The 27850-nt window shown below is 36.6% G+C and overlaps 1 non-coding gene across 1 annotated transcript; it reads right to left on the reverse strand.

Annotated features, from left to right (window-relative positions):
- Nucleotides 1-22007: 22007 nt before the first annotated feature.
- On the reverse strand, nucleotides 22008-22080 carry Trnak-cuu (transfer RNA lysine (anticodon CUU)). The gene has a single exon. It is a non-coding gene; the product is annotated as a tRNA-Lys (tRNA).
- Between the last annotated feature and the right edge of the window lie 5770 nt (nucleotides 22081-27850).

Raw genomic sequence — 27850 nt, forward strand, 5'->3', positions numbered from 1 at the left:
CTTGTGGATCTTTGGAACTTCCCTAGCACCAGGTTTCTCCCTTATCTCATAATGTCTCCCTCTATCAAGATACCTCTTTCACTGCTCTCTCTTTCTGTCCCTACCCCAGCTCAACCATCCAGTTCCTTCATGTTCTTGTCCCCTATATCCCCAATTTACTCATGGAGATCTCCTCTGTTTCCTCCTCCCAAGGTGATTCTTACATCTCTCTTAGGGTCCTCCTTGTTTCCTAGCTTCTCTGGTTCTGTGGATCTGATTTGTAGCATGATTCTTAAAGGTCTTATTAATAAAAACAAACCTGGAGCCAGGTATTGGGGTAAATGCTGAACTATCAGAGAAACAGAACCAGCCACAGCTAACTTTACCTCGCCAATTCCTCAGCTGAGCTCTTTCCTCAAACTGGAAGCCTCCAAGTCCTCATCCAAATGGATCTCAGTTGAACTGCTACTCAAAAAACCAAAAAGCTTAACAGACTCTAATTCATGATTTTCATGCCTTATATACCTTTCTGCTTCCTGCCATCACTTCCTGGGATTAAAGGCATATGTCACCATGCCTGGTTGTTTCCAGTGTGGATTTGAACTCACAGAGATCTGTATGGATCTCTGCTTCCAGAATGCTAGGATCAAAGTTGTGTGTGCCACCAAATTTTCTGGCCTCTATGTCTATCTAGCAGCTGTTCTCTTCCTTGACCCCAGATAAGTTTATCAAGGTGCACAATATGTTGGGGGGCAAAATATCATCACATTGATTATTCTTTACTTTACATCTAGTATCCACTTATGAGTGAGTACATCCCATGTTTGTCTTTCTGAGTCTGGGTTACCTCACTCAGGATGATAATTTCTAGTTCCATCCATTTGCCTGCAAATTTCATGATGTCATTGTTTTGTTTAGTTTTTTTTTTACAGCTGAGTAGTACTCCATTGTGTATATGTAGCACATTTTCTTTATCCATTCTTTAGTTGAGCAGCCTCTAGGTTGCTTCCAGGTTCTGGCTATTATGAATAATGCTGCTATGAACATAGTTGAGCAAGTGTCCATTGTCTAATGTATAGCCATGATCATTTGTCTTTGGAAATAGAGTCTCCAAGTGTAGTTCAGGCTGATCTTCCTGTCTTGGCCTCCTGAATGCTGAATGTATAGACATGCACTATCACTCCTAGCAATATAGTATTATAAGCAAAACACATTTGTATCCTTATTAGCTGAAGAAAATTTAGAATTCTAATATTCATTTGCCATGTCCTTTGTTTTATAGATTACTTTTGAAAATAAATATAGCAGAGTGGGAGAATGAGCAAGCACTGCTCTTACAGAAGGATCCAAATTCAGTTCCCAGAGCTCAAGTTCACTCTACCTGTAATTCCAATTCCAGGCACATATGACACCTCGGGCTTTGACAAGCCCTTGTACTCATCATATACATACACACACACACACACACACACACACACACACACACACACACATTCACATAAATAGAAATAATAAAAGTAAAGTAAAAAACCTAAATATAAGGTTATTAAATGCACAAAACCTGTATTAAATAATATTGAGCACAATTATAGTAATATAATTATAAATATTTTTATAAATTAAAATATTTGGATTATGTATTTAAAAGGTGATGTAGGTTGTATACTTACCATTCCAATCGTAAATAAAACTTAAGAAATTAGCAAAGATACAAAATGACAACTTCTGTTCCTACAAAACAATTTATAAATATTAATTGGATGATAGCATAAATATTGTATATTCAAAAAATCATCACAGTATGTTGACTTATGAATTCATTGTATTTTAGTTATAATTCATTAAAATGTTGTAGACAGTTCACCTGAATATTTATGTAAATATAGACTAAACAAAGCTGCCCATCATTAAGGATCCCATATTTGTGTCTTCATTCATTTGTGATCTTTCATTCATTATATTTTGTTCATTTAACTGTCTTTTTAACATTTTTCTATAAACATGTTCAGACTCAAGGCATATTAAGCTTAGTGAAATGATCACTACCCACCCCTGCCTTCTATCTTTCTAATGGATACCTAGGTAATTGCAGATCAAGATTAAGAAAACAGGATACTCTTACTTTTCAGCATCTCAGTTTTTATTTCTGGTTTACATTTTACTTATTCATATTTAAGCATTTTCTAAATTAAGAATATTATCTAGGCCTTATAAATCACATATATAAAATATGAATAACTTATTAAATTCTTATTAACTCAGCAAGTACATTTTCCTCATTTTTTTACATCTTAGCAGCAGGGAAATGTTGATTTGTTTCCTACAAAAATAAAAAACACTCATGTAAAAGACATTATTTTATCAAGTTGAAATAGAAAATCTATTACATGCTTACAAGTTCTGTATAACAGAAATATTGTATCAATCTTGTAATGAATCGTGAATTCTGATGAATAGCTGACAATCTAGGTGTGTTCTCCAAAGAGCTAGAAGGCCTAGTTCTATGAGTTCTAGGCTAGCTTTGGTTCTAAGCTTACTTTCTCACCTTTTAATGTCATCTATAGACAACAGCAAAAAGGAAAAAAAACTTGTTCTAACAATTGTGAAAGTCAACATATAGGCACTAGACCAGCCTGACCAATTTACTCTTCTGCTAATTATAGTTCTATTTGTATTCACATAATTCTGATTCTACCTTCTCATTGTGTTCATGATAGAATTTTGAAGAAGCAAGAGGCTATAAAAGAAAGAAAGATGAAAATCTGGAAAAGAGAGCAACTGAGACAGAAGAGGGTAATATTGAGAGTCATAGAATTTAAAGCCAGGTGTGGTTATAGTGAGTGACTATAACCCTAGCACTTAGGAGGGTAAGGTAGGAAGAGAGTAAATTTGACACAGGCCTTGGATATGCACTGAGATCTTACCTCCAAAACAAACCAAATAAATCATTTCATGTAAGTAAATCATATATAAATGTTGATATTTAAAATATCCACAATGAATTATCAATTGATACTCTTGAATATACTGCATAATTATATAAATTACTCATGATTTCTAAGAAAACATGTACCAACATATTCTTCATAAGGAAAGAGAGAGATCTTTCACTCTACAGGCATTTTTTGAATATTTGTTGAATGTGCCAGTGAATTAATTAGTGAACTATAGACTCTAGCTGGTACAAAATTCATTTAACACTACCTCTGTATTAATAGCATTGCAGAAAGATAAAAACTATTTGCTCTCAATAATTGGACTTACTATAATTATATTACTACAACTGTGAAAAAATCGTAAAGTTGATGTGTTAGGCCACTTAATTCAAAAGGAGTTCACCTGTAAGACTATGCCAGCACAGGAGCTGTGGTTAGAATTAAGGAAACAGGGTCTCTGTGTTTCAATGTACAAAGTTCTATTTGTGTAGAAAGGGGTTATATTTTCTGAGGGTAACTTTCCTAATTTACTACAGCTATCGGTCTGACACAGCTTCAAGTTATCTGAGGGAATCTCTATTGGGGGATTGTCTCAATCAGATTGGCCTCTAGGCATGATTTGGGACATTTTCTTGTTTGCTAATTGATATAGGTAGCCTCCCATCCCTAGGAAGAGGGCCCTGGTCCCTGTAAGAAAGCGAGATAAGCTGAAACTAGAGAGCCAGCCAGCCAGCTGCATTTCCCTGTAGCTCCTACTAGAATTCTTGCCATGAGTTCCCTAATTTGCAAACTGTAACGTGGAAGTATGAACTGAAACACATCTTTTCTTCCCCCCAAGTTGCTTTTGGTCAGTGTTGTAAAACATCAAAGGAAAAACTAAGTGGAAGAATGAAGTTAACAACAAGAACAAAAAAAAAAATCAATACAAAATGTGTAGAAGAAAACCCAGTGTAGAAAAAAAGAGGAGTAGTATTTAAGAAGACCTACCTAGAAATGGTAGTGACACATTAGAAGTTAGAGGTAGGTGTGTGTGAGTGTGTGTCTCTTTGTGTGTGTGTATGTGTGTTAGCATAACACAAGCAAATATTGTCAACAGACAGCAGACAGAATTTAAGGTCATTAATTATATTATCAGATTGCAAAATAAGATACCTTCAGTTATTAATTGCATAAAGATTAATTTTAATATAAAAAATATAAATTCTTAGCTATTTATAGAAAATGAGAATTTTTTTCTTTTTTATTTTATAATTTAATTAAATTTTACATATCAGCCACAGATTCTCTTGTTCTACCCCCCTCCCGCCACCCCCCCTCCCCACGTTCCCCCCAGCCCACCCCCCCTATTTCCATCTCCTCCAGGGCAAAGACTCCCCTGAAGATTGAGTTCAACCTGGTAGATTCAGTCCAGGAAGGTCCAGTCCCCTCCTCCCAGGTTGAGCCAAGTGTCCCTGCATAAGCCCCAGGTTTCAAACAACCAATTCATGCACTAAGTACAGGACCTGGTTCCACTGCCTGGATGCCTCCCAAACAGATCAATCTAATCAACAGTCTCACTTATCCAGGGGGCCTGATCCAGTTGGGGACTCTTCAGCTACTGGTTTATAGTTCATGTATTTCTATTCATTTGGCTATTTGTCCCTATGCTTTATTCAACGTTGGTCTCAACAATGCTCACTCATACAAACCCTCCTCTTTCCCGAGGGTTTGTGAGAAATATAACAAACAAAATATGCTATGAATAATTCAAAATACTTCAAAGATATATTTAGCTATAGAAATACATTGACCTAAAAATAACAGTGGAAATGTTTGATATTTTCTTTTAAATTTTGGGAACAAATATATATGAATAATCAATTGTCAATGCCACTAACAACAACAATAATAAAGAATTAACATACATAATCAAATTCAAAACACAAGTGTAACAGACATTTTATCATGAAATATGTGATACAGACTAATCCCTTATTAAGAAGTTCATGAAGGTATCTAGCCTGTCATTAAACATATACAAAAAATGCTGAGAAATTTATTCTGTGAGGAAGGAATTTGGTTCATTTTGAGATGTGCTTTAGTATTTCAAATTTATTATGTATTAAATTAAAATTTTACTTCTCTGGATTTCCATATTTCATTCTGAAGAGAATACTCTAGACCTTCTCTAAATTCACCCAAACCTTACTACATGTGTAGGTTCTTGACATAAATTCAGCTATCAAGTTTGTAATTATTTTCTTCTCTTACATTCTCAGCTCTTACATATCACTTTTTATATCATGATGACCACACTATGATTAGCAATGGCCTCATCATTTGTCCTTCAATATTCTTCTTGATAAATGCACCCCCAAATGAGAAATTACCAGAGGGGAGCACAGGACTGCAAGGCAAGTGTTCCCAGCCACAAACTGAAATTTCCCATCAGCCCTTTATATCTGACCATGCAAGAGCACAGGAAACCACAAATTTACACAGAATTTAGGAACAGATACAACTAAAATCTTACTACTCAGGGGAAATTTCATTTTCATATTCAAGAATATTGGTTAAGAAACAATGTTTATAGGAAATAATATTCTAAACTTCTTAAATTATAATTTTGAACATAAATTAAGTATAAACAAAACAGGGAATAATGAAATTAAAGTATTATTATTATTCCCCTTTTATAAATAAAAGTAGAATAAAAGCCAACTAACATAGTTACCTATAAAAGTAGTTAGAAAAAACCAGTCTAGAATTTTCTATATCTACCACATTGTACATTTTGTCATGCTATACTACCCTCTCATAATTGTTTCTATGATCTTCTACATATATGAATAACTGATGGCACTCTAATATAAAGTGTGAACTTCAAGTAACACTGTATATTTGTGTAAATTAGTAGAGATGTACATTCTCCATTGCTTGTTTTCATACCTCTCTATGTATTTGAAAATATGTGAACTGGGGCTAGTGGTTTATTTAGTACTTTTTGACAAGAATGTGCTTTTCTTAAAATATTGCGAAATGAAGTGACCTTTAATTCAAACTGGCAGGCAATTTTTCTTAAGGATTTAGAATGATGAAAGTAGCATTTTATGCTAAGACTTTTGAAACAGTAAACAAAATAAGAATTATGTGCTTAGACCAAAACTTATGAACTATGGATACAAAATTTATTAGCATGGACCTAAAAGCCATTTTAACAAATGAAAATGATCCAGTTTTCATCAGCTTTTCTGTTTCTTTCCAACAGTGAATTGAATAAATCCATTAGAGCTATAAACATATTTCATCAGTTCTAGGGTCAGATGGGATCCTACCTATGAATTGTTTAGATGCCCAGAAAACAAGAAGGCAGTTTCTGAACCAGAATACCCAAAGGAACTAGATGGGCGTAATACACATCATCAGTCATATGGATCTTTATTTTCATATTTTTTCACAAACAACCACCTCTGTCTACATTCTTTTTGTTTTAGATTGTTTTTCTGTATCTTACAATAATATCACAAGGATTATTTCATGAGAAGTTTATTTCCTATGAAATCAACTGGAAGCTCTGCACTCCATCTAGTGTAGTTTGGAAAAAAGGTGTTCATGGATCGCCTGTGCTAACCCTTAAATACCATGATTGGAGATGCTCTGATCCATTTCCATCAGTGCAGTTTTCACAGCCTGAAAACAATGATCAAGGTGTAACAAGGTCAGTCAACCACAGCAGCACAACCTCTCCTCACTCAAAGGTGACACTGTTCTTTGTCATTTGGAAATATCTCAAGTTACATTGTCACATTTATTTAACTGGCAAACTGCTTGCTCTCAGGTGACTCAATTTGGCTCTGGCTGTCTTGACTCAACCCTCTGTGTTCTGAAAGTATTTTTCTCCATTGAAATATTTGGCATGGTAGAATTTTTCTAATTTTTTTTTCTTTTAAGGACAACCAAGAGCTATGTTCTTTTCTCTCTCTGGTAAATTGCATTACTTATCATTCATCTGAATATAGGGGGCAGTCAGTAATTGTAGTAATGTTTATATCATTTTCTTAAAATATTATGGATTATCAAAAATTCATGTAAAGTTACTGAGATTGAAGGCATCTCATTTAATCTAGGCAATACCATACATAACACTGGTAAATTTTGCCTTCTGGGTATGGTTTTGTTTATGGGAGTTAATATAGTATTGAAATTTGAAACACATTTCAATGATAAATTTTGGTGAAAATATATAAAAAACCTAGCACAAATTTTGGTATTTGTTAGTTTTCATAAATAATTATTCAATCATAAGAAAATGCTTCATTAAGCCTGATACTTTATAATTATCTTGACTTGATAGGATACATAGTTCTTTGCACAAAGACTCCTGGTCTCAGAGGCCCAACTCTTTTGTAGGACCTCATCAAACAAACACAAATCACTAACTAGGGACACAGATATATGATAGCAACAGACGGTAGCATAATCTCAACAGAATAAAGTTAATGTGTGTTCCCAACTACATTTTACACTTTGACAACATCATTAAAAAGTGACTCACATGTGTTATTATTGCCAGTTCTTATTTTCACAACAACCCACAGCTTTATGTTAAAAGCAATAAGCTATTCATTTGTTGCTTGATAATTTAATTTTGGAAAAAGAAAACCTGTAGTAATCAATAAGAGTGAAGTAGATGGTTGCATATATAAACCACAACAATCTTAAATTTGATTAAATAAAAATTAAATCCCCATTGGGCGGTGGTGGTACACGCCTTTAATCCCAGCACTTGGGAGGCAGAGGAAGGCAGATCTCTGTGAGTTCGAGGTCAGTCTGGTCTCCAAAGTGAGTTCCAGGAAAGGCACAAAGCTACACAGAGAAACCCTGTCTAAAAAAAACCAAATAATAATAATAATAATAATAAATTAAATCCCAATCTTTGTTAATATTCATATCCCTCCTATACCACCTTATCTCTTCCTTACTGATAACCTTGGTTGCAATTTTCTCAATATATATATATGTGTGTGTGTGTGTGTGTGTGTGTGTGTGTGTGTGTGTGTGTGTGTAGGTATAATACAATTCAGTTTTGACAAGGAAAAAATAGAATTTAGTACTAAATAGGATATTCTTGAAGTCAAGAAGTATTTGTTTAGCTTTCAAAGTGGTTCAGTCTCTTGAATTGTGACAATGAGAACTGGTTGAATTATATAAATATTGTCCTAACTCAAATGGACACCCCTACTCAACCCCAGTCCCCAAACCCTCCAAAAAATCGGGTGGGCTGCCTGTCGACTTTCTCTGCTCCCCCAGAAAACACCCTCAGGATCTCCCCCAGCACTGAAGCCGAACACCAGCTCTAGAATTCCCTTCCCCCTGCCCATACCTCTTCTGGACCCCAAAGACCATCCCTACCTGGATCCCACCACCCTGTTTTCACTATGTCCCATCCCTCAACTTGAATGGAAATCCCTGCCTAACCTCAGGGCATGCCTGCCCTATGACCAGATAGACCGCCTATGGGCCTATGGGCTTTCTCCACTTTCTCTTTTACCCCAGACCCAACCCTCAGGGTCATCCCTAGCACTGCAGCAGACCATCTCCCTTTGGAATCCCCTTTGCCCTGTCTCTAATACCATCAAGTATTTCCTGTAAGTACAACAACCAAGCAGGCAAGTGAAACAGGCAACACACAGCTAACACATTCTGAAAACCCAGAGGAAATGTAAACCAAGGAACAAAACACCTACCCAACAAAGACATACCCACAATTAGGAACCTAGTCATATAAAAACCCCAAACCCAGATTTGTAGATACCAGCATAACAACAGAATCAAAAACAGGGAAAGCAATATGTCCTCAAAGGAACCTCACTATCCTGCCACAATGGGTCCTGAATATTTCAACATAGCTGAAGCATAAGAAAAAGACCCTTGACGGGCAGTGGTGGCCCACGCCTTTAATCCCAGTACTCGGGAGGCAGAGGCAGGTGGATATTTGTGAGTTCAAGGCCAGCCTGGGCTACAGAGTGAGTTCCAGAAAAAGGTACAAAGCTACCCAGAGAAACCCTGTCTCACCCCCACATCCCCGAAAATGAAAAAGACCCTAAAAGTAATTATATGAAGATATAGAAGTCCTTAAAGAGGAAATAAATAAATCACTTAAAGAAATCCAGGAAGACACAAACACTTGGAAGAAATGAAGAAATACCTTAAAGAAAGCCAAGAAAAAAACAGAGTTGAATAAAATGAATAAAATTATTCAAGATCTGAAAATGAAAATAGAATCAGTAAAGAAAACAGAAAATGAAAGAATTCTGCAGTTAAAAATTAAGAAATTCAAACAGGAACTACAGCAGCAAGCTTCACCAACAGAATATAAGAAATGGAGGAGAATTTCAGGCACTGAAGATACAACAGAAGAACTATACATGTTTGTCAAGGAAAAAATTTCTGACACAAAATATTCAGAAAATCTGGGACACTATGAAAAGATCAAATCCATAAATATTAGGAGTAGAGGAAGGAGAATAATACCAGCACAATGGCCCAGAAATAGTTTTAACAAAATCATAGAAGATTTACTAGTTTAAAGAAGTAGATGTTTACAAAGATAAAAGAATCATACAGAACATCATATAGATTGGACTAGAAAAGAAAGTCCTCTCACAATATAACAATCTAAATACTAAACATAGACAACAACAATAACAAAAAAGAATATTAAAAACTGAAAGAAAAAAAAAAGACCAAGGAACATATAAAGGCAGGTGTATTAGAATTACTCTAAATTCTCAATGGAGACTCTACAAGCCAGAAGGGCTTGGACAGGTGTGCTTTAGAATCTAAGAGACCACAGATGTCACCCTACACTACTATATCCAGTAACATTTTCAATTGTCATAGATGGAGAAAATAAGATATTCCATGATCAAGTCAAATTTAATATCTACAAATTCAGCCCATAGAAGTTGTTATAAGCAAAACTCCAAACCAAGGCAGTGAATTACACCCGTGAAAACATAGGAAATAAATAATCTTACACCAACAAAAATAAAAGACAGGAATTACAAACACATACCACCACCATCACTACCACCATCAAGAACAACAGGAAAATAACAGGAATCAACAATCATTGGTCATTGATATCTCTCAGTATCAATGGTCTCAGTCCACAAATTAAAAGATATAGACTAATAAAATAGATGTGAAAACAGGATCTATGCTTTTGTTGCTTCAAAGAAAGACACCTCAACATCAAGGATAGTCATTACTTTACAATAAAGGTAGTGAAGATATTCCAAGCAAATTACCCAAGAAGTATAAGTTGGTGTAGCCATTTTAATATCTAACAAAAGAAACTTCAAAACCAAAATAAATAAAAAAGAGACTTTGTAGGACACTACATATTCATAAAAGGAAAATATCCACCAAGATGACATTTCAATTTTTAACATCTATGCCCCAAACTCAAAGGAACCACTTTTGTAAGAGAAAAACTACTACAGCTTAAGTCACATATTGACCCTCACACACTGATAATGGCCTCAACATCGCATTGAAATATCAATTTGTATCAATATATCAAAAGAATATACCTTCATCTCAGCACCTCACAGAACTTTTTCCAAAATTGACCTCATACTTGGACACAAAGCAAGTCTCAGTAGATACAAGAAAATTCAAACAAAATCCTGCATCCTATGACACCATTCTGAATTAAAGTTGGATATCATTAACAGAAACATCAGAAAACTTGAAAAATCATGGAAAATTAACAACTCTCTGCTAAATGAAGATGAAAAATGGGTCAAGACAGTAATAAAGTCATTGCAAGTAGCACTGAGAAGAAAGTTCACAGTCCTAAGTGCCTACATTAAAAAAAAATTGAGAGAACTCATACTAGCACCTTACCAGCATAGCTGAAAACCCTAGAATAAAAAGAAGTAATTACACACAAGAGGAGTGGATGGCAAAACATAAAGTGAGGGGTGAAATCAATAAAATCGAAACAAAGAGAATACTTGAAAGAAAGAGTTGGTTCTTTGAGAAAGTCAACAAGATAGACAAGCTCTTATCCAAACTAACTAAAATACAAAGAGAGAATATCCAAATTAGTAAAAGCTAAATGAAAAATGGGACATAATAACAGACGCTTAGGGAATCTAGAGAATCACATGGACATACTTTGAAAACCTATATTCCACCAAATTGGAAAAAAAAATAAATGGATAATTTTCTTGCTAGGTATTACTTACCAAATTTAAATCAAGATCAGGTAAACAATTTAAATAGACCTATAACCCCCCTAGTAAAATAGAAGCAGTTAGTAAAAGTCTCCCAACTTAAAAAGGCCTATGGCCATATCATTATAGTACAGAATTCTACCAGATTTTCAAGGAAGAGTTAACACCTATACTCTTCAAATTATGCCACAGAATAGAAACAGAAAAACATTGCCAAATTCATTTTATAAAATCACAGTTATCCTCACATCAAACTACACAAAGACTCAACAAAGAAAGGACTTGACAATTTTGCCCATAAACATAAATGCAAATGTATTCAATAAAATGCTTGCAAATAGAATCTAAGGACAAATAGAACAGATCATCCACCATGATCAAGTAGGCTTCATACCAGAGATGCAGAGCTCATTCAACATATGAAAATCAGTATGTGTAACAAACCAAATAAGTAAACTAAAAGAAACACACACACACACACACACACACACACACACACACACACACACACAATTATCTCCTTAGATGCCAAAAAGACCTTTGACAAAATCCATCACAACTTCTATGCAAAAGTTCTGAAAAGATTAGTGATAAAAGGGAAATACCTAAACATAATAAATGTAATTCTCAGAAATCCTATAGTCAACAACAAATTATACGGAGAGAAACTCAAAGCAATTCCACTAAAATCAGAACAAGACAAGGTTGTCCACTTTGTCCATGTCTATTCAATTTAGTACTTGAAGTATTAGCTAGATTAGAAAACAAATTATTTGCAGGTGATGTGACAGGTGACCCTAAAAATTCCACCAGGGAACTCCTACAGCTGATAAACACCTTCAGCACAGTGGCTGAATACAAAATAAACTCAAAAAAATCAGTATCCCTGCTATGTAAAAATAACCAATGGACTGAGAAAAAAATCACGGAAACAACACCCTTCACAATAGCCTCAAACAATAAAAATATTTAGAGTAACTCTAATCAAACAAGTGAAATTCTTTTATGAGAAAAACTTCAAGTCTTTGAAGAAAGAAATTGAAGAAGATATCAGAGAAAAGGAAAGTTCTCCAGGCTCATTGATGGGTAGAATTAGCATAATAAAATAGCCATCCTATCAAAAACAATCTACAGAGTCAATGCAATCCCCATAAAAATTTCAATAAAATTGCTTACAGGCCTTGAAAATAGAATTCTCAATTTCATATGGAAAAAAAACAGCATAGCTAAACAATCCTGAACAATAAAATAACTGATAGAGGAATCACCATCTAGGATTTCGTGTTGTACTGCAGAGCTATACTAATGAAAAACTGCATACTATCAGAAGAAAAACAAACACAATCATCAATGGAAACAAATTGAAAGCACAAACACAAACCCACACCCATATGGACACCTGATTTTTTATCAAGAAGCCAGAAATACACAGTGGAAAAATGAAATTATCACAAATGGTGCTGGGTATACTGGGTGTCTGCATATAGAAGAATGTAAATAGATCCATATTTTTCACCCTGAACAAAATTTAACTTCAAGTAGATCAGAGACATCAGCATAAAACCAGACACACTGAACCTCATAGCCAAGAAAATGTGGAGGACAACATTGAACACATTGGCACAGTAGACACCTTCTTGAACAGAATATTGGTACATGGGGACTAAAATCAAAAATTAATAAATGGGATCTCATGAAACTCAAAAGCTTCTATAAGAAAAGGACACCATCAATAGGACAAAACCGCAGACTTCAGTATGGGAAAAGATTTTTAAAACTCTATATCCCATAGAGGACAAAGAGCTAATGTACATAAAGAACTCAAGAAACTAGATACCAAAACACAAAACACATAACCCAATTAAAAAACAGGGAACAGATCTAAACAGAGACTTCTCAATAAAGGAATCTCAAATGGCTGAGAAACATTTAAAGATGTGTTCAACATTCTTAATCAACATGGAAATGCAAATAAAAACTCATTTGAGATTCCATCTTACACCTGCCAGAATGGCTAGGATCAGACAGACAAGTGACAGACCATGCTAGGAGGATGTGGAACAAGGGAAACACTCCTCTATTGCTCCTGGTACTGCAGACTTGTACACGCCACTATGGTGGCTCCTTAGAAAATTGGGAATCAATCTATCTCAATATGCATATGCCCAAAGGATGCTCTATCTTACCACAAGGACACTTACTCAACTATGTTCATAGCATCTTTACTCATAATAGCCAGAAACTGAAACAACTTAGGTGTCCCTCAACTGAAGAATGGATAAAGAAAGTACATTTGCACAATGGAGTATTATTCAGATATGAAACAAAAGTGACATCATGAAATTTGTAGGCAAATGGCTACAAGCAGAAAAAAAAATCATCCTGGGTGAAGTAACCCAGACCCAGAAATACAAATATGATGTATGTATTCAATTATAAGTGGATATTATCAGTTAAGAAAATGATAAGCAACAATCCACATTTTCAGAGAGGTCAGACAAAGAGAAATGTTCTATGGAGCGTGGATTAATGGATTTCCCTGGAAAGGGGAACTAGCACAGATTTTGTGAGTGGAGTGGGGCCAGGTGTGGATGGAAGAGCAAGGGATCAGGTTAGAATACAGAGAGGGAGGGAGGGAGTTTTGAGAGAGAAGTTGGAATTGGGGAGCATTTGGAGGAGGTGAAAACCAAGTTGAATGAAAACTTCTTGAAATCTATGAGGTCTCCTGGTAATGGAGAATGAGGAGCCTGAACTGGCCATCTTATTTTAGTCAGGCAAGGTTTCTAGTGGTGGGACTGGGTTGCATTAGGTTATGTTGTTAGCCAATGGGTTCTCATGGTGATCCCTAAATGACCCAGGCTAATGCTAGGACAGAAGTTCACTCTCACCTGAAAATATACCTCAGAGCCACATTGGCAATGACAACTTCCACAAAGCTCATTGAATGTAAAGTGGTTGAAGTGGTACCTGCATGCGGACTTTACCCCTAGGCTCTAGCTCTAGTCTCCTTGGTGCAGGAAGGTACTCCACAGTCTACAGAAAGAGAAACTTGGACACCAACAAAGCCACAAAATCCTCAACCCACAATTCTATCCTACCTGCAATTTGTGCTGAGGCAATGGTGGCACAAATATTGTGGGAGTAGCCAAAAAACTTCTGGTTTAACTTGAGGTGACTGCCAGGAAAGAAAGTCAATGCCCTACATTGCCTCGATGGTCAGGAATCAGAGCCTGGATAGAACAGAGACCTAGGGCAGAACCAAACACAACTGGCCAAAAAAGAAAAAAAAAAAACAATGAAATGATTCCCAATGATATTCTGCTACAGTTAGAGATGAGTGCTTTGTCCAGTCATCATCAGAGAGGCGTCTCTGGCAGCAGATGAGAGCAGGAGCTGAGACTCACTGCCAGACACTATACAGAGAGAGAGCCTAGAGCAGGGGGGAGAGGATGTAGGAGTCAGAGTGGTTGAAGGATACTAGAAGAACATGGCCCACTGAATCAACGAAGCAGGGCTCATACGGCCTCATAGAGACTGAAGTGGCAAGCACAGAGCCTGCTTGGGTCTGTACCAAGTCCTCTGTATATACGTTATAGCTGTGAACATGGTATTTTTGTAAGATTCCTAACAATGGGAGTGAGTGTATCTCTGACTCCTTTGCCTGCTCTTGGGACACTTTTCATCCTATTGTGTTGTCTTGTCCAGCCTCAATATGAAAGCTTTTTTGCCTTGTCTTTCTGTATCTTGTTTTGTCTGTTTGGTTGTTGTCTCTTGGAGGCCTGCTCATTTTGGAAAGGAGAGGGAGAGGGAGTGGATTGAGGGTGAGGGGATGTTGGGGGAGCTAGGAAGAGTGGAGGGAGGGGAACTGTGTTAGGGTTGTATTATATGAGAGAAGGATCTATTTTCAAAAGAAATACTAAACATTTAAATATTTAGCTATTCATGGATTATTTATTTCATAGAATAAAATTTCTATTGTCACAATATGATGTGTATTTACCAGTAATATTGCTTTAGTGTTTTTGTTACCAGATAAAACAGTATATTTTAATATTTCTACAAACTGGTACAAATTGATTACTAGAATCTGATAATAAATTAATGGAAGACTACATTTCATGGCAAGATTAAGGAAATCACTGGTCTCTGGTTTAACAGTTTTCACAAATGTCATATTCAAACATTTTAAAGTTCACTATTTAATGTAGGAAGACTATTTGAATAATAAATGTAAGTTATAATTAACTAAAATAATGAATGCAAGCATGTTTAATGTAAGAATAGAAAACTGTATAAATTAACATAATATAAAATCAGCCTGAGGAAAAGGAATATGGGTTGCATTTATCGAGTAAATTCATTGTCAATATGAGGGGAACATTTTTGTAGCATGTCTATAAATTATCTTCATGGCTTTTCTGGGGGTGGCATTTTGAGACAGGGTTTCTCTGTGTAGCCCTGACTATCCTTGAACACTACTACAGAGATCATTGCTTATCAAGCAAGATCTGATTCTCTCAACGTTTATTGATATTTATTTTATAAGGCCACTTCAGCCAGCTTTCTGTTTTTAGGAAAAGGTTGTCATAACACACCCACAAACACACATATTGGGTCAGAGGCATGAAAAAGGAAACACACACACACACACACAATGCAGCTATAGCTTAGATTAAATTGTAAAAGCTGATTACATGGGAAATCCAAGGCAAGTAAGGTTGGTTATTACATTATTCTCTTAAAAGCAGGTTGAACAAACAGGCCGAAGACACAGTAACACCACAGTCTTAAATCTTAAGTGACCTCAAGGTATATTAGCGTTGACTGTGAAGTCCAGAAAAAGTACCTCTTAGAATATGAGAGAGATTTTCATAGTTTTTTATCACCACAATCAATCATTATTTTGTTCTTTATACCCACAAAACTAGTAGCCTACCTTACTCCTAATCTGTTAAAACTGAAATTTTCAACAAAATAGTTAATTGTTGTAGTTCATATGTATCTCAGGTACTTTTATCTGCATTTACTTCCATAAGTTATATCTTTTTCCAGAAATTTTACTGTTTTTCTGTTTTTCTATTACATACTATATAAGCTCAGGGAAGGGTGAAATCACAGTTGTTTTGTAATTAAGAGAAGTGAACTTGAGAGCAGTGGCCAGGATTGATTTGACCGAAATCCACTATGGGTTTGGATCTCTTCTTATAAGTTTCACAAAGCCCTTATATCATTGTACTTTATTCTCCATTAAAATATTTCTTTTAATTATTTTCATGTAATTTTTCTGCTTTAATAAAATGATTTGATAATATAATTGATAAATTATTTCTGATGCCTGCTCTTTGAAATGTTTGAAAGAACCACGAAACCACTCCAAACCCTTACCCTTAAAATATCTTTTATTTTTCCTAGTACTCTGATTTTAAAGACTTGTTTTCTCCACTTGATTTCTTAAATTGTCTCCTTTAGGGATCTTATGCATCTAGCAGTCCCAGGAATCATTATTGGTTTATACAACATACAAAATGTCATTTAACATGGCACACTGGAATATCTTAAGAGGAAGAGAAGAATCATCATGACATAGCAATATAAATGAAGATATTTTCTCTTTTAATTGTATAAAAACAAAGGTAACCAAAGTCATATTCAGAGCATATGTATCTTTTTATATTAAGTTTGTATCAAACACCTCCTCTACTATGCTTTACTAGACAACATGAACTACCGGGAACAATCTGCAGCCCCTCAAACACTTACATACATCATTCAGTTCCCCAGGATCTACAAGTAAGCTTTATTAGACAAATGAATTTAGGATGTCTGATGCCTGTGCTGTCTGTTATGAATTATGCACTTGGGGGACCTAAGGCTGGCCAGACCAGAGCCCACGTGTAAGGGAAATCATGCTGGGCAGCCGCACATGGAAAGTCATTCACACCCAGGTGCTGTATCTATGTGGAGAATTTATTATAATAGAGAGATGAAGAGAAAGATAGAAAAGGAGAGAAGAGAGAGGAAGAGAGATGGGGGTATAGAGGGCTGTACACCTCCTGGGGAGGGAGAGAGAGAGAGAGAGAGAGAGAGAGAGAGAGAGAGAGAGAGAAGGGGGGAGGAGGAGGAGGGGAGGGGTTTTTCCTTTACATCAGGACCCAGGGGCAGGATTTTAAGTGGTGTGTCAGAATATTAACAGTCACTTACTTTGGGTTCTTTTGTGGTTTCAAATGAAAAGAGCATATAGGTTCATGTGGTTGAGCTTTAGGTCCCTAGTTGACTGTATTATTTTGGAAGGTTATAGGAATTTTAGCAGTTGAAGCTTAAATGGAAAAAATGAGTCATCAGGAATGAATCTTGAGGTTATATATTGAGGCTTCACTGCTTGCCTGCCGCACACAATACGACCTTTAACCTCACACTTTGACTGTAGTGCCTTCCCTGTCATAATGGGCTGTGAACGAAAATAAATTTTTCTTTCTTCAAGTTGCTTTTCTTTGCATCTCAACAAGAAATGTAGCTAATGCAGAAAAATGGTACTGAAGTGGGGAACACAGATGTGATAAACCTGACCTTGTAGTGAGTAGGACATCAGAACTGGCTTAGCATCAGCAGAATGGGGAAGAGTTGGGATCTAGTTCTAAGCAGGAGAAGCTTAATAACTACAGATGAGAGCTTGGAAAGCCTGAATGTTGAGGGAAGAGTGGAACATGTATGGCTCATATGATTTTAGCATGGAAAAAAGACTCCAGAGCAATTTGGCAAGAGGCCATTTATATTTCATCTGGTAAAGAATCTGATTGCATTTGGCCTTTGTCTTGAGAACTTGTGGGCTGAATTAAAAAGTAATGAACTGATTAGTTTAGTGGAGGAAGTTTTCAGACAGGATAACATTCAGACTTTGACATGGTTATTGTTTACTGCTCTACAGTGAGAGAGAACACAGGAGCAGACAAGAAACCAGCGAGTAGAAAGATATGAAAAAATTTGCACTTTTCATGGAAAGCAGTGTGAGCAAGTTTCACATTCTAAACAAAGTAGTTGGGAAGGAGTTGTCGATTCTAAAGAGCGTAACACAATAAAAAAAGTCTACCACTGTATGGGAGGACAATGAGGGTAAGATGCAACCCACCAGAGGCTGGAATATGGAAAAATGGAACTTGTTTGAAGAGACGTCTTACATTGGGAAAGCCACCACAGGTGTTCTCTTGCTAGGGAATTGTTCCCTCAGAACAAGCTCGAAGGAGGCCATCAAAGATCAGTGCAACTGTACCCAGAGGTGCCAGACTACATCTTCATTAACAACTGTACCTAGAGGTGCCAGACTACATCTTATTGACAACTGTACTCAGGGGTGCCATACTACATCTTCATTGACAACAGTACCCAGAGGTGCCAGAGGTGCCAGAACTACATATTCACTGACAACAGAACACTGTTGTTCATGTGTTGCTGGTTTTGTAGGCATGAAAGCTGCAACAGTGATGGTGTCTTGAAGGCTTGAACCAAAAAATCTAGAAACTTCCGAGGCAGGAAATGCGTGGCAAGGTTGCATTGCTGCAATGAGGCTCTGGAAAGGTTATTGCACAAAAAGGAAGGTGACTTTTAAGGCACAATGAATGAATGTTTTAAAGTCCAAAGTTCAAAGTTTCTTCTGAGATTCATGCAATCCCCTGTAAAGATCAAAATCAAAAAGCAGATCACATACTTCCAACATATAGTGGCACAGGATATCCATTACCAGTCAAAAACAGAGGGAAGGGGGCATATTGAGGAAATATTGGACCAAAGCAAGACTGAAAACCACCTGGGCAAATTGCAAAATCTCTATCTCCAAGTCTAATGTGAAAACATGCTCTACACCTCCAATTCCATTCAGCTTTGTTGACTGCAATATACTTCTTTCTCTTGGGCTGGCTCTACTCCCTGCTAGCAGCTCTCCTGGGCAGGTATCTCATTTCTAACATCTTGCGTTCTCCAAGGCAATCCAGGCTTCAACTTTACAGCTTCATGCAACAGCCTCTGTACTAGCCCTCTATTCAGGAACACAACAGACACATGCCTGGTCTCAGTGTCTTTATTCCATAACTCTTTTCTTCTATCTTTAACTCTAAACCCAGAACCTTGAAACTTTTCTTTAGTTCCTTTTCACAAGTTGGAAACTTAGCTGGGTGAGATCTTGTCTTATGGTTGCCATTCCCTTTATTCCATTTCTCTCTTAGAACACAGGATTTAGCTCTATTCAGACTCCTGGTGTGTAGGTAAAATTTTCTCTCCACTAGCCAATTCCAAATAACCACTCAGAGACTAACTAATTATAAATGCTCAGCTGATGGCTTAGGCTTGTTGTTAACTAGATTTTATAACTTTAATTAACTCATATTTCTATCTATGTTCTACCATGTGACATACCTCTCTTTCACCTTGTACCTCCTCTTTGTGGGACTGGAATTTCCAAATAAGACCTAATAAAGCTTTAAAAAGATTCTAAGTACACAAAAATGCAGCCAAATGTGGCTTCCTGATAACTACCTTTGCTCAGAATGTCTCCATACTAGTGACAAACAGAAGTGCAGCTCCTTTAAGAGGCATTTTCCTTGTCCTGCTGCTAATGACTTAGGAGAGGAAATCAATGGGGAGTAGACAGTCACACACACACACACACACACACACACACACACACACACACAGTGGGTAGCATATATATATATATATATATATATATATATATATATATATATATATATATACAGTCATATATAGTTTTAAAATAATAAAGTCCTTAAAAGGGGAGTAGAGTAATATAAAAGAAAAAAAGCTATGTAAAGATGGAAAATATAAAGAGAGTCTGGATCCTGTATGTTATTGTGTTGTCTTTAAGCTTTTTGGTTGCTCAGAAACACTGGATTATGAAAACTGCTAGATTAAACCAATCTATATATTTTAAAAATATTTTGAGTTAAAAATGGAAGTCAAAAGATGTGTTGCTTTGGAGGAAATGTTATACTTTTATTTCCAGGAAATGAGAGGCTATGGATTCATTCCAGATTGGTATGGATCAGATTTAATTGGAGAAGACCCCTGAAATCCTGGCTATAGACATAAAGAAATAAACCTAGTAAAGCTGCAAAACACATAATGTACATTTTACATCTTTACTGACTTGTGCACACCACATATTCCATACTTATAATGTATGTTACTTTTAAAAGTTTATGTATTTTCAGAACAAGGTGAGCAGAAACCAACAAAAATGGATGGCCCAGGTGATCCAGTGTCTCAAAATGCCTCTGTTACAGTCTCTTCAAAATTCTGAACCCAAAACAGCTTCAAGGCTCCTGGCTGAGAAGATCCAGCCTCACCAACTACTCCAGCCAAGACCTAACAATTATGTTGATTTTCTCAAGGTTCCCCCAAAGAAACCAGCACCAACAGAGAAAAGAAAGTACTCTAGAGAATGATGTCCACATTTCTAAAAGATGGATTATGAATGTTTATTATCATTTAAGGGGGGATGGTTACAAGTTATTAGTCTTAGTAAAAAAAAAAGCTAAACAAAAGAGGTAAATTCAAATATCTCTTTTTAAAAGAAAAGTGGGTGATATGGTAGTGGAATGATTGGAAAAAATGGTACATTATTGAATCTACTTTAATCCAAAAATCAATTATTATTATCAAAATAATTTGCACTGGTATGGATTTTGGTTTATTAATACAAATTTAAAGTTATTTTTGATATACTATATGTATACTTCTACTCTTGTGGTATTGTGTTTATGCAACACATTCAAATGTATAATTAAGAAATACAGGTCAGTAGTTAGTCATCTATAATAATCAAAATTTTTATTTTATAATTTACCCTGCTAAGCTTGCATCTTTTCATTATTAAACTTCACTGAAATTGCCACTAAAAACCACATGACAGAGTCTATACTAGGCTATTTTGAGATTTCCTCTGCCAATAGAATCTAATCCAAAATCCTTCACTTTACCCTAGGTAGAATCTTAAGACAAACATGAGAGGCAGACACTTTCTTCACCAAAATATCAAAAGAACAGTTCCTGGGTAACATACCAAAATTCTCCTCTGAGACCTCTTGAGTGAACAAGCCACAGTTCATCAATTCTCACTCAGTAATACTGTCTTCCATGTTCCTAGGAGTATGGTCCATTAAGCAACACTTAAATTGTTCAGCTGCTTTACTAATCCACAGTCACAAAGTCAATATGACTCAAAACAAAATCATGGTCAGGACTATCACAACAATACCCCAGTTCCTGGTACCAACTTCTGTATTAGTAGGGATTTTATTGCTGTGAAAAGACACCATGACCACAACAACTCTTACAAAGAAAACATTTAATTGAGGTGGTTTGGTTACAGTTTCAGAGGTTTAGTTAATTATCTTCATGGCAGGGAGCATGGTGGTATGCAGGCAAGCATGGTTCTGAAGTACTAGCTGAGACTGCTACATCTTGCAGGCAATAGGAAGTTGACTGAGACACTGGGTGGTATCCTGAACATAGGAAAACTGAAAGCCCACCTGTAGTGGGTAGCCATTCCAGCTTGGTTCTGGAAGTTCCAACCCCCATTGAGACTCTGGCAACTGTCATGCCTACGAGGCGGGGCGAGGGGAGGCGCCGGGGGACCCGAGAGCTGGATGGGTCAGCGTTCTCTCTGGCGCGCTCTCGGTGCCGGAACGCTGACCGGTGCAGATTGACTGTGCAGAGCTCCGGAGAACACCGATGGACTGCGTTACACCTTCCCCAGACCCTGCGACCTACCCATTACTTAATTTGTGAGTTACGCCATTAAATAAATATCCTTTTAACTACGTGAAGTGGCCAAAATAATTTCTCCAATATCTGGCGCCCAACGTGGGGCACGAACCCACGACCCTGAGATTAAGAGTCTCATGCTCTACCGACTGAGCTAGCCGGGCTGGTTCCCTGACCGGGAATCGAACCCTGGCCTCGGCGGTGAGAGCGCCGAATCCTAACCATTATGTTCCTTCTCAGGTCTTTGATAGGATTGAAGACTAGCAGTTATAGTTACAACTTAGTATATATAATATCTTAGATAGAACATATTAAGTATTAGATTCAGGTTCTTTAGGATAGGACACCTTTGAATGATCTTTATAACATGCTGTTTACCTATGCTCTATACTTCTCTGGATTTTAGTATGTGTTTCTTGCTTGATATTGTTTGCATTGGTTGTAGTTATATCTTATCTAGGTCATTATCTCTCATTATTTCTGGACAATATTTGATAACCATTCCTTTGTATATAGTCTTGTATTAGTTTAGAACCTTCTTATTTAGACAAAAAGGGGGAGATGTAGTGGGTAGCCATTCCAGCTTGGTTCTGGAAGTTCCAACCCCCATTGAGACTCTGGCAACTGTCACGCCTACGAGGCGGGGCGAGGGGAGGCGCCGGGGGACCCGAGAGCTGGATGGGTCAGCGTTCTCTCTGGCGCGCTCTCGGTGCCAGAACGCTGACCGGTGCAGATTGACTGTGCAGAGCTCCGGAGAACACCGCTGGACTGCGTTACACCTTCCCCAGACCCTGCGACCTACCCATTACTTAATTTGTGAGTTACGCCATTAAATGAATATCCTTTTAACTATGTGGAGTGGCCAAAATAATTTCTCCAATACCCACCCACCCCTAAAATGAAACACTTCCTCCAACAAGGTCATGCTCATTCTAACAAAGTCACACCTCATAATAGTGCCACTCCCTATGAGATTTTGGTGGCCAAGTACATTAGAACTACCACATAGGGGTCAATGCAAAATATCATTTGTATGACTCTATTATTATTATTTTGTTTTACTTTCTTACATGTTTTGAAGCATGATTATCAAGTATTTCAGAGAGAGGTTCATGTTGAAGAGATCACCATAATAGCACTTATGTCTAACGTCTAAAAAAACTTAGGTCTAGAAACAAAATTCTGTGAAATAATTTTATAGGTGTCTTTATCAATAGCATCATACGAACACAGAAGGGAAAATTGAAAAGTCTTGTTAGTTATAGCCTAATCATGAGGTGTAATTAATTTATGTTTCACTTTAAATATTATTATTTTTATTATCACCATCATCATAATCATCATCATTACTATCTGAAGAATTTTATTTTTCTCCTCGTTCAAGAACTACACTGCTGTGGGATGTTCTGTATGTCCTGTGGGAGCCCATTCTCAGGTTCTTTGTGGCGTTACCCAGCAGGTCCGTATAGAGGATGATTAGGACCATGGGCCTGAGTGCAGGTGTTTGAGATGGTCTGCACTTGGCTGTGCTGGGGGATGGTCTGTATGTCAAGTTGCTCTGATTGGTTAATAAATAAAACCTGATCGGCCGTGGCTAGGCAGGATAAAAGGACAGAAAGGCAGAAGGAGCTGCTGCAGCCGCCGCAATGACCAGAGAGGCTGCAGCAGCCGCCGCCACGACCAGAGACACTGCAGCCACTGCCATGACCAGCAGCATGTGAAGACGCCAGTAAGCCACCAGCCACATGGCAAGGTATAGATGTATGGAAATGGATCAATTTAAGATAAAAGCACAGTTAGCAAGATAAGGACAGTTGGCAAGAGGCCTGCCACGGCCATACAGTTTGCAAGCAATATAAGTGTCTGTGTTTATTTGGTTGGGTCTGAGCGGCTGTGGGACTAGCGGGTGACAGAGGTTTGTCCTGACAGTGGGCAAGGCGGAAAAATCTTAAGCTACACTACACTCTGAAAATAAAACAGTTCTCAAGAGGAAAACATCTCTCCTACTCAAAAGTATCTGGCCTAATTAGCTAATGAAGTTCACAACCTAGTTGAGGCAAGAGAGTACCAGTGACTACTAGGATTCTTGTGACCTGTATCTATTTTTTTTATTGTTAGATAAAGACAGAGCTGTATTCAACATGCAGCTAAGGCACTCTAGATCACTGACATGGTCCCATTTTCTATATAGCATCCCTTCTTTTATGAGGGGTTCAGGGCTGGTTAATGAGAAGAGCTGTCGATGCCAGATAGGTGTATATCTTGACTACTGTTTCATTCCACAGATATCTTCTCTGTGGCATCTAATCCTGTCTTCCATATCCTTTGTTTCTCTAGCATCTCAGTTCTGTAATCTTGGTTGAAAAACTTACCTGAAAATGAACCACTGCCTGAAACCTGTCTCATGACAGTAAGCTGGCACAATCATATGATTCAATTAGTTTGCTTATCACGTTTCGAGAGAGATTGCCTGAAGTCCCTGTAATGGCAATGTCTGCTCTCCACTGTTGTTTAATATATTGTACTCTTTTATGTGTTTCTTTAATTTCAAATGTGGAGGGCAATGGCGGTTCCTGTTACTCAATTTTGTTTAGAAACATTAAGCCCATGATTTTTTTTTAAGTTATAATCAGAATAGGACAACATGCTCTAGTACTAATTTGTACCATTTTTGCCATATGTGGGGAATAGAATGAACTATTTCAAAGATCATGAGACAAAGCTTCAGTGATTTAATCTAAGTTTTATCTTATAGAAAACTTACCTAACCTCAGGACACATCTTTTCAGCATTTTTAAGAGGCCTCCTAAAATGGCATTTATTTAATACCTTTCAAATGAGCTATTTCTTCTAATGTTTGTATAGTAGCAACTTTGATAAATAATTCAGTGTTTGTCCTCTTGATCTGAAAATGTTAAGTCCCTTAATCCTGTTGTTGAATCTACTGTGTTATAATCAGAAGTCCCTAGAACTAGAAATTTCAGAAGTTTCTCTTGACAATGGTGTTTCACAAATATTTCTCTTCAACATACACATTTTCAGGACAAATATTGTTATTCACCCTTAAAAGTGGATAACCATTCATTGACACCCACATCCTTCACTTCACTTAAAATGACTCATCCTAATGAAGCAGCAGGAAGCACAAGGGATTTCATGACAATGAAAAACCTCAACATAGCCATTCCTGTCTTCAAGAGTTTTGGTCTCCTTTATAATCAGAGAGATTTCCTTCCTCTAATGCCTTAATCACTTTTATCTAGGCCATATTCCCCATGAAAACATTGTGTTCTCATATAAGGTCCTTCTGAAAAACATTTTTCCTACTTCTTTCACAGCCATTATAACACTTCTGCTATTGTGCACCTTTGGTCACCCATGACTGTGCTTGTAAAGAAACAATACACATCATAGTTTAAGTATATAGATTTGTTTAATCATCAGAAGTACAAGTGTCTGAGAGTAGGTAAACAAATTATTCATTAGGCAAACACCCTCAGGGGTGACTCTCAGGATTTTTCTATGACTGACTTGTAAAGAACCAAAGCATCTTAGGCCTATCTGGACATTATAAATGATCTGAAGAATTTTCCTATCATTGCTACTTAAGCCTTCTCCTAAGGTGTTCTCTTGTCCTAAAGTATACACAATATTAAACTTCTTTTTACTATTGCTACTGAATATACAGGGATCAAACCGCAGCAATACCTTGGTGATGATAATGTCATTCTAGTCTTCTTGTTTTCTCCTCAGAATTGCTTTTGCTCTTTCCTCAGCAAAGATTCCCAGAAAGATCCTGTCTAGTATGAGGTTAATCTTGTAACTCCTTTGCTCAGGAATCATCTATTATTCTTAATAAATAACAGTCCTGTCTGAAGAACTCTAAGTAATCAGGAAATACATGCTAAATTAATACAGTTAGTCACATAATGGGAGATTATATTTGTCAAGTTAGAGGAAGATAATGTTTTTAAATACTTGCACTCAGAAATTAATGATGATCAAAGTTACCTCAAGGAAGGAATGAGAGCTATAAAAAGAAGAGTAAGAAAGAGGAGTGGGAGAAAGAAGAGTAGGAGGAGGAGGAGAAGGAGGAGAAGAATCAAGTAAGTGTAATAGCACATGACTCTTCACAGTGATAAGGAGGTTGAGGTAGGAAAGCAGTGATTTCAAGGCCATCCTGAACTACATAGTGTTTCAAAGCCAAAAAAATACATAGAGAAACAGTTTTAAGACAAGCAAACCACTGACATCAGATATTGGCACCACATCACATGACCTCAAAATAAACTACAAAGCAATAGTACCAACACAGTGTGAATCCTATTAGGTCTTAATAAAAAAACAGAGTCAGATATGGGGGTAAATGCTGAAAGATCAGAGAGACAAAGGAACAAGTCACAGCTTACCAACTACTCAGCCGAAAGGACAGAGCTCCTTTCTCTTCCCACCTTATATTCCTTTCTCCACCCAACAAGATCACTTCCTGTCTCGACCTCCCTACTGCTGGAATTAAAAGTAGGTGTGCCTCCCAAGTACTAGGAGCAAAGGCATGAGATTCCCAAGTGCTGGGATTAAAGGTGTGGGCCAACACTGCCTGGCCTCCATGGCTAACTAGTAGCTTTGCCCTCTGATCTTCAGGCAAGCCTAATTTGTTAGAGCATATACAAAATACCACCACAATGTAGTGGTAAAATATAAACAAATCATGTAAAATAATAGACCAGAATAAAATGTGCTACAAATAAACCTATGCATTTTCATTCAATTGTCTATAGACAAAAGTACCAAGAACACAAGTTGAAATAGTCTTTTCAATAAGCTTTACTGTGAAAAAATATATCTACATGCAGAATAAATAAGTTGGATCCTTATCTGACATATAATAGAAAAATTATTCCAAGATGTGTTAATGAAATAAGTGCAAACCTTTAAGCTATAAAGCTACTGAACCAGAAGTTAGGGAAAATCTCCTAAGAATGGGATTGGGCAATGATAATTTTAAATGTATTACTCTAACATTCAAGCAATAAAATTAAAAGAATATAAATAGTATCAAAACAAAAACCAACATTGCACAACAAAAGAAAAAGACAACAGAATGAAAAGATAAATTATAGAACAGAAGACAATATTTAAAATCCATTAATCTAATAAGAGATTACTATTAAAATAACACATAACTTTAAATGACCTTTTAATTTAAATATTTAAAATAATTTAGAAATACAAAAAAAAATGTGTATTTCTCAAAAGAAGATATGTGGCTGGAGAAATGATCCTATGCTTAAGAACATATGCATATATGCATTTATATACACATACATACATAACCAGCTAGTCTTCCTTGCTTTTCCTCTTTCTAAATGGCTCTCTAGTCAGCTTCACTTGACTTAGCATTTAATTGTATTTCACATTGTTTCTCATTACAAGCTCCAGGTAACACAGAGTATAATTCTGTTTAAGTTTCTCCTACATTACCTAGTCCCAGTAAGTGTGTTTAAGATTAACATACACAGGAAAACGTATGTCTCTTATTCCCATATATTTTGTGACTAATGGGATTTTGGCTGATCTCTTCTGTGACCCAGATGCTAACATTCAAAGCTCTTCAAATGTCATGACTCATGCTCAAATATTTTCATATTTTAAATGTGCTCTACTTTCCTATACATGCAATGACCCCTTTATTCCTCTATTAAAATTGGGCTTCACGTATCTTATTCTTTTTTTTTTATTTTCACGGCTCTGCATCTACCATTATCTAGTCTGTTCACATTTAGGCATCTTTCCAATTTCTATATTACTTGACATTACTGTGCTGGCTCTGTTGTAATGTTCTACATTATTATTTCATTTCATTAAAAACATTATCCCAGCAGGTTTTACCATAACATTATTAAATATTTCCAACATTCTCATCCGTGTGTCCTG

This window comes from Peromyscus maniculatus, chromosome 3, assembly GCF_049852395.1.
Source record: "Peromyscus maniculatus bairdii isolate BWxNUB_F1_BW_parent chromosome 3, HU_Pman_BW_mat_3.1, whole genome shotgun sequence".
Taxonomy (NCBI): domain Eukaryota; kingdom Metazoa; phylum Chordata; class Mammalia; order Rodentia; family Cricetidae; genus Peromyscus; species Peromyscus maniculatus.